The sequence below is a fragment of the Schistocerca americana genome, chromosome 10 (genome assembly GCF_021461395.2).
Source record: "Schistocerca americana isolate TAMUIC-IGC-003095 chromosome 10, iqSchAmer2.1, whole genome shotgun sequence".
Lineage (NCBI taxonomy): Eukaryota > Metazoa > Arthropoda > Insecta > Orthoptera > Acrididae > Schistocerca > Schistocerca americana.
In genome coordinates this window covers 136,982,659-136,991,575 of record NC_060128.1, presented here as the reverse complement: position 1 = coordinate 136,991,575, position 8,917 = coordinate 136,982,659, and the positions used below count along the sequence as shown (strand labels likewise).

Below are 8,917 nucleotides of genomic sequence, written 5' to 3'. Positions count from 1 at the left end.
GTTCTGACAAACACAGCCCAGCTCCTTAAACTCACTGGCATGAAAGAAAACGCGAGATTTGAAGAATTCATTACAGCCTTGAAGGAATTACAAGTTTAGTTTTCTACACGTTTCGAGGGCGTTGCCAATCTTACATCTGGTTCCGAGACCGTTCGCTGCTTAATTGAAAGCGCCCCTGTACGTGTGCAGATGTAACTGACTGATCTGCGATATATAAGTCCCGTTTTAAAGACAAATCCCTTTAACGTTAACACTGTCCAGGACGTCCACATTGCTTTGTGCCCGATAAAAATTATATATCCAGAATGAGATTTTCACTCTGCAGCGGAGTGTGCGCTGATATGAAACTTCCTGGCAGATTAAAACTGTGTGCCGGACCGAGACTCGAACTCGGGACCTTTGCCTTCCGCGGGCAAGTGCTCTACCAACTGAGCTACCCAAGCACGACTCACGCCCCGTCCTCACAGCTTTACTTCTGGCAGTACCCCGTCTCCTACCTTCCAAACTTTACAGAAGTTCTACTGCGAAGCAAAGGTCCCGAGTTCGAGTCTCGGTCCGGCACACAGTTTTAATCTGCCAGGAACTTTCAAAATTATATATCTTCAGCGCGCCAAAAAAGTAATTAAATAAAACGGAAAATTTGTTTTATTTATTATCTGTGTTGTTGAGAAATATGAGATATAAAATCAAGTCGTATGCAGTGCGAGTGTATTTCCATTTAAAAGCGGCGCGTTTGCAGTTTATCCCTCTTCACGCTCAGACTGCGTGGCGTAGCGGTGGGGAGAAAGCGTGAGAGCCAGAGCCTTCGCGACAAGGCGCGGCCCACGAGCCGAATTCTTGGCCATCCCTTGGTGAAATTAACTAAGTAAAGTAAATACAGTGTGATTAGAGCAAGTAAAATTGCACTGTAACTGATACCAAATTGGCTGAAAGTAAATTATGCAGTGAGCTGTTACTATGTTATTTACATTGAGATTAGAACCCGGCCGCTGTTGCCGAGCGGTTCTAGGCCCTTCAGTCCAGAACCGCGCTCCTACTAAAGTCGCAGGTTCGAATCCTGCCTCGGGCAAGGATGTGTGTCGTGTCCTTAGGTTAGTTTTTAGGTAGTTCTAAGTCAATGGACTGATGACCTCAGATGTTAAGTCCCATAGTGCTTAGAGCCATTTGAACCATTTGAGATTAGTAATTGTCGTTAGCAAATTTTAAAAATTTAACATTATGAACATGGAGGAGTGTTACAACATAAAATCATAAGCTATAGAACCTACTAATTTACTGGTATTAAGAAAATTGAGGAAGGGCTAGATAACTGTCAGTTTGGCCTTAGGTACGATAAAGTAACAGAGAGGCAATTGTGATGTTGATGTTGATAATGGAAGCTGAAACGTCCCCTTTGAAAATTAAGAATGGCAGTGCTGGAAAAACTCTACGTTATTTGATACAGTAACAGCTGAGTAAAGCTCAATGTACTCAGACAGTTTTCTCTTTACTTATTCTGAACTGACACACAATATTTTAGCGCAACGCAATATGACTTTTAATAATCCCTACAAAAGAATGGCTCTGACTAACAATAAAGTACACCTTTCATGAATCACTTATCTCACAAAAATCTTCGTTATTCGAACTCCTGCAATACAGCGAGCGCCATACGGCCAGCTAAATAAAAGATTCTAACTACTGAAGGCACTAACTACTGATCATAGTTAGCAAATGAAAGATTTTGATTGAGAACAAACAATGTATTTACCTTAATAATATTGCAAGGTCCGCAGGAGAGCTTCTGTAAAGTTTGGAAGGTAGGAGACGAGGTACTGGCAGAATTAAAGCTGTGAATACCGGGCGTGAGTCGTGCTTCAGTAGCTCAGTTGGAAGAGCACTTGCCCGCGAAAGGCAAAGGTCCCGAGTTCGAGTCTCGGTCGGGCACACAGTTTTAATCTGCCAGGAAGTTTCATATCAGCGCACACTCCGCTGCAGAGTGAAAATCTCATTCTAGATATATATAGTTGCGTGTGTGACAGACAACTTTCACGACAGGAGTGGACGGTACACGCGTGGCTCGGGGCGGGAGACCCGTGGTGCCGGGTTCGCGCCCAGATCGGGCCGCTATCGACAGGCGGCCGTGGCGCCATCCATCAGCGTGGGCGGCGTGCAGACAGTGGCATTGGGCGCCAGGCATGCGGCTAATGTGTGCCGCGCCGCCCCGGTGATTGATCGGCCGGCTCCTCTGCCGGCGCCCCCGCCTCCCCACCGGCGCTATTCGCGGTCTCCGGCCTCAGACACGCGCCGCGGCGCTCGCGGAATGCGGCTACTCCCTACTCCCTACTATGGGTGTGCGTCTCCGCTCTACTCTCAGGGGCGGTGCTGCTTGCCCTCCGAGTCCGAACGTGAATGTAGCTCGTGTAGCTAGCTATACGAACCCCCCCGTGCAGCTATTAAGTTGTTGTTATATGGATATGGTGTCTGTTATAAGCATACAGTTCTGGCAATACCAGCCATGACCTTCTTCTGTGCGGACGCACACATACTACCCCAACTCTGACGGGACTTGGTAAGAATGTATCCCACGAGAAATGAGTGTTTTGGGTAGGGACACTACGAATGTAGTGCGTCGACATATAAGGTGAGAATGTGGTTCTCACGGGAGGTGTGCGCGAGATGGTCCCTGCAGTCGCACTGTCCTCTGTGCCCTGGGTGGCTCAGATGGATAGAGCGTCTGCCGTGTAAGCAGGAAATTCCGGGTTCGAGTCCCGGTCGGGGCACATTTTCACCTGTCCTCGATAATATACAAGTATATCAACGCCCGTCAGCAGCTGTAGGTATAAATATATTACACTCCTGGAAATGGAAAAAAGAACACATTGACACCGGTGTGTCAGACCCACCATACTTGCTCCGGACACTGCGAGAGAGCTCTACAAGCAATGATCACACGCACGGCACAGCGGACACACCAGGAACCGCGGTGTAGGACGTCGAATGGCGCTAGCTGCGCAGCATTTGTGCACCGCCGCCGTCAGTGTCAGCCAGTTTGCCGTGGCATACGGAGCTCCATCGCAGTCTTTAACACTGGTAGCATGCCGCGACAGCGTGGACGTGAACCGTATGTGCAGTTGACGGACTTTGAGCGAGGGTGTATAGTGGGCATGCGGGAGGCCGGGTGGACGTACCGCCGAATTGCTCAACACGTGGGGCGTGAGGTCTCCACAGTACATCGATGTTGTCGCCAGTGGTCGGCGGAAGGTGCACGTGCCCGTCGACCTGGGACCGGACCGCAGCGACGCACGGATGCACGCCAAGACCGTAGGATCCTACGCAGTGCCGTAGGGGACCGCACCGCCACTTCCCATCAAATTAGGGACACTGTTGCTCCTGGGGTATCGGCGAGGACCATTCGCAACCGTCTCCATGAAGCTGGGCTACGGTCCCGCACACCGTTAGGCCGTCTTCCGCTCACGCCCCAACATCTTGCAGCCCGCCTCCAGTGGTGTCGCGACAGGCGTGAATGGAGGGACGAATGGAGACGTGTCGTCTTCAGCTATGAGAGTCGCTTCTGCCTTGGTGCCAATGATGGTCGTATGCGTGTTTGGCGCCGTGCAGGTGAGCGCCACAATCAGGACTGCATACGACCGAGGCACACAGGGCCAACACCCGGCATCATGGTGTGGGGAGCGATCTCCTACACTGGCCGTACACCACTGGTGATCGTCGAGGGGACACTGAATAGTGCACGGTACATCCAAACCGTCATCGAACCCATCGTTCTACCATCCCTAGACCGGCAAGGGAACTTGCTGTTCCAACAGGACAATGCACGTCCGCATGTATCCCGTGCCACCCAACGTGCTCTAGAAGGTGTACGTCAACTACCCTGGCCAGCAAGATCTCCGGATCTGTCCCCCATTGAGCATGTTTGGGACTGGATGAAGCGTCGTCTCACGCGGTCTGCACGTCCAGCACGAACGCTGGTCCAACTGAGGCGCCAGGTGGAAATGGCATGGCAAGCCGTTCCACAGGACTACATCCAGCATCTCTACGATCGTCTCCATGGGAGAATAGCAGGCTGCATTGCTGCGAAAGGTGGATATACACTGTACTAGTGCCGACATTGTGCATGCTCTGTTGCCTGTGTCTATGTGCCTGTGGTTCTGTCAGTGTGATCATGTGATATATCTGACCCCAGGAATGTGTCAATAAAGTTTCCCCTTCCTGGGTCAATGAATTCACGGTGTTCTTATTTCAATTTCCAGGAGTGTATATTAATTTGTTCTTATGGTCTGCAGTCCGCAGACTAGTCTATATGCAGCTCTCTATGCTACCCTGTCCTGTGCAAGCTTCTTGCACTCCTAATACCTACAGCAACCAACACCCCTCTGAATTTGCTTAATGTATTCATCTCTTGGTACCCACCTACAATTTTTAGCATCTACACTTCCCTCCACGGGCGATTCCTTTATGCCCCACAACCGACCTCTTCTTTTCGTCAAGATATACAACAAATTTAATTCTCCCGAAATCTATTACCTCCTAATTGGCTACGAGATCAACCCACCTTCTGCATCACCACATTTCAAAAGCTTCTATTCTCTTCCAGTCTGAATTGATTATAATTCATACTTAATTTCTGTAGAACGTTGCAATGGAGACGGATTCCTTCAGAAAAGTCTTCCTCTTACGATCTCAACAATTTTCTCTTATTCAGACATACTTTTATTGCAATTTTAAGTCTATATTTTACACTGCAGCGCCAAAGAAACTGGTATAGGGATGTGTATTCAAATACAGAGATATGTTCATATGGTCAAATGGCTCTAAGCACTATGGGACTGAGGTCATCAGTCGCCTAGAACTACTTCAGCCTAGCTAACCTAAGGATATCACACACAGCCATGCCCGAGGCAGGATTCGAACCTGCGACCGGAGCAGCAGCGCGATTCCGGACTGAAGCGGCTAGAACCGCTCGGCCACAGTGGCCGGCCAGAGATATATAAACAGGCAGATTGCGGCGCTGCAGTCGGTAACGCTTATGTAAGACAACAAGTGTCTGGCGCAGTTGTTAGATCGGTCACTGCTGCTACATTGGTAGGTTATCAAGATTTAAGTGAGTTTGAATGTGGTGTTATAGTCGGCGCATGCGCGATTGGACACAGCATCTCCGAGGTAGCGATGAAGTGGGAATTTTCCCGTACGACTGTTTCACGGGTGTACCGTGAATATCAGGAATCCGGTAAAACGTCAAATCTCCGACATCGCTGCGGCCGGGGAAAGACCCTGCAAGAACGGGACCAACGACGACTGAAGAGAATCGCTGAACGTGAAAGAAGTGCAACCCTACCACAACTTGCTGTAGGTTTCAGTACTGGGCCATCAACAACTGTCAGAGTGCGAACCATTCAACGAAACATCATCAATTTGCTTTCGAAGCCGAAGACCCACTGGTATACCCTTGGTGACTGCATGAAACATAGCTTTACACCTCCTCTGGGCCCGTTAACAATTACAGTGCACGCTTGATGACTGGAAACATGTTGCCTGGTCGGACGAGTCTCCATTCAGATTGTATCGAGCGTAAGGACGTGTACCGGTATGGAGACAACCTCATCAATCTGTGGATCCTGCATGTCAGCAGAGGACTGTTCAGGCTGGTGGACGCTCTGTAATGCTGTGGGGCGTCTGCATATGACTCTGACAGGTGATACGTACGTAAGAATCCTGTATGGTCACCTGCATCCATTCATGTCCATTGTGCATTCCGACTAACTTGGCCAATTCCAGCAGGACAATGGGACACCCCACACGTCCAGAATTGCTACAGAGTGACTCCAGCAACACTCTTCTGAGTTTTAACACTTCCGCTGGCCACCGAACTCCCCAGACATGAGCATTATTGAGCATATCCGGGATGCCAGGTCGGGTTGACGGAGGAGATAGAGAAGATCCAAAGAAGAGCGGCGCGTTTCGTCACTGGGTTATTTGGTAACCGTGATAGCGTTACGGAGATGTTTAATAAACTCAAGTGGCAGACTCTGCAAGAGAGGCGCTCTGCATCGCGGTGTAGCTTGCTCGCCAGGTTTCGAGAGGGTGCGTTTCTGGATGAGGTATCGAATATATTGCTTCCCCCTACTTATACTTCCCGAGGAGATCACGAATGTAAAATTAGTGAGATTAGAGCGCGCACGGAGGCTTTCAGACAGTCGTTCTTCCCGCGAACCATACGCGACTGGAACAGGAAAGGGAGGTAATGACAGTGGCACGTAAAGTACCCTCCGCCACACACCGTTGGGTGGCTTGCGGAGTATCAATGTAGATGTAGATGAACGTGCTGTTCAGAAGAGATCTCCACCCCCTCTTACCCTTATGGCTTTATGTACAGCCCCGCGGGGTTCATAGTGTCAGTTCCCTCCAGCACTACTTCAGACATTAGTCGAGTCCATGCCGCGTCGTGTTGCGGCACTTCTGTGTGCTTCTTGGGACCCTACACGATATTAGGCAGGTGTACCAGTTTCTTTGGCTCTTCAGTGTATATACTATGTTAACAATTTCCTCTTCTTCAGACACACTTTTCTTGGCTTTGCCAGTCCATATTTCATATCCTCCCTACTTCTGCCATCATCTACTACTTTTAGCGTCTTATTTCCTAATTTAATTATCTCTGCATCATCTGAGTAAATTCGACTACATTCCACCACCTTTTTGTTGCTTTTACTGCTGTTGATTTTATATCCTCCTTTCACCAGCTCTTTCGTCCGCCCCCGGTAGCTGAGTGGAAGGCGGCACGGTAGCTCAGCGTGTTCGGTCAGAGGGTTAGCTGCCCTCTGTAATAAAAAAAACTGAGTTAATCGATCAACAACTAACTTAAAAGGATGTCTTACGACGTCCGCCCCAGCAGATGCGACGAACAAGAGCGAACAAAATGAGATTAAAAAAAAAATGTGGTCAGCGCGACATACTGTCAATCCTAAGGGCCCGGGTTCGATTCCCGGCTGGGCCGGAGATTTTCTCCGCTCAGGGACTGGGTGTTGTGTTGTCCTAATCATCAGCATTTCATCCCCATCGAGGCGCGAGTCGCCGAGGTGGCGTCAAATCAAAAGATTTGCACCCGGCGAACGGCTACCCGTCGGGAAGCCCTCGTCAAACGACATTTTTTTTTTTTTTTTTACCAGCTCTTTCAAATCCTTTGCTGTCAGAGAGAATTACAATGTCACCTGCAACCATAAATTTTTCATTTCTTCTTCCTGGACTTTAATTCCTTCTCCAATTTTTTCTTTCATTTCCTTTATTGCTCTTTCAGTTTACAGACTGAGCACCATCGGTGCTATCCTGCAATCCTGCCTCACAACCTTGTCAACCACAGCTTGCCTTTCATGCCCATCGACTCATGAAACTGGCGTCTTTTTTCTGTACAACTTGTAAATAACCTTTCACTACCTGTGTTTAACCCCTATTGCCTTTACAATTTCAAAGAGTATATTACAGCCAAAATCAATGATTAGTAAGAAATATCTCAGTTGTGTTATCAAAGGTATATTGAGTTACGACTGGTTCCGTTCGTTGAACTTTTTCGTGTTGGCGCCTATCTTGACTTTAGAACAACCCAGCAACCTGAATATGTTCAAAGAACGAAACCTGTACTAACAAATGTTTTAAATGGCTCTGAGAACTAAGGGACATCTGGGGTCATCAGTGCCCGCATCTCGTGGTCGTGTGGTAGCGTTCTCGCTTCCCACGCCCGGGTTCCCGGGTTCGATTCCCGGCGGGGTCAGGGATTTTCTCTGCCTCGTGATGGCTGGGTGTTGTGTGCTGTCCTTAGGTTAGTTAGCTTTAAGTAGTTCTAAGTTCTAGGGGACTGATGACCGTAGCAGTTAAGTCCCATAGTGCTCAGAGCAATTTTTTTGAGGTCATCAGTCCCCTAGATTTAGAAATACTTAAACCTAACTAACATAAGGGCAGCACACACATCCATGCCCGAGGCAGGATTCGAACCTGCGACCGTAGCAGCAACGCGGTTCCGGACTGAATGGCCTAGAACCGCTCGGCCACAATGGCCGGTCCTGTACTAACACAACAAATGACTGATAACACATCTGAGGTGTTTTCTATTAACCGTTGCCATCGTCAGCTTTGGTGCTCAATATGAGCAAGATGATTTCCAGGCAATTTTGTCAAAAGTGTTCTCTAACTCTAAAAGTCCTATAAACATAGGTTTGCCCTTCTTCAACCTATCTTATAATTCATACAGTCAGCATCTGCTCTCGTGTTCCTAAATTATTCCCGAACTCAAAATGATCTTCCCAGTGGTTGGCTTCTACCATTTTTTTATAAGTCTGTAAACAATTCGTGTCAGTATTGCGTAACCGCGACTTATTACACTGATAGTCTGACAATATTCACTCCTGTCAGCACCTGCTTTCTTTGCAATTGCAATTACTGGCCGGCCGGGGTTGGCCGAGCGGTTCTAGGCGCTACAGTCTGGAACCGCGCGACCGCTACGGTCGCAGGTTCGAATCCTGCTTCGGGCATGGAAGTGTGTGATGTGCTTAGGTTAGTTAGGTTTAAGTAGTTCTAAGTTCTAGGGGACTGCTGACCTCAGAAGTTAAGTCCCATAGTGCTCAGAGCCATTTGATTTTTGCAATTATTGCTTTTTTCTTCAAGTCTGACATGTCTCTTACATCTTGCACATCAGATGGAAGAGTTTTGTCTTGGCTGGTTGTACCAAAGCTGCCACTTGTTCTTACGGAGTGTTGTCTACTCCCGAAGCCTTGCTTCACCTTAGGTCTTTCGCTGCTTCGTCATATTCTTCTCGCATAATCATACCTCCCATATCATCTTCATCTACATCTTCTTCCATTTTTTTATTATTGTTTCAAGTTCATTTTCCCTTGCATTGCGCTTGCGTATTTTCCTTCCATCTTTCATC

At 48.2% G+C, this 8,917-nt stretch overlaps 1 non-coding gene across 1 annotated transcript; it reads right to left on the bottom strand.

Annotated features, from left to right (window-relative positions):
• Positions 1-369: 369 nt before the first annotated feature.
• Trnap-cgg lies at positions 370-444 on the bottom strand. The gene has a single exon. It is a non-coding gene; the product is annotated as a tRNA-Pro (tRNA).
• Positions 445-8,917: the final 8,473 nt, after the last annotated feature.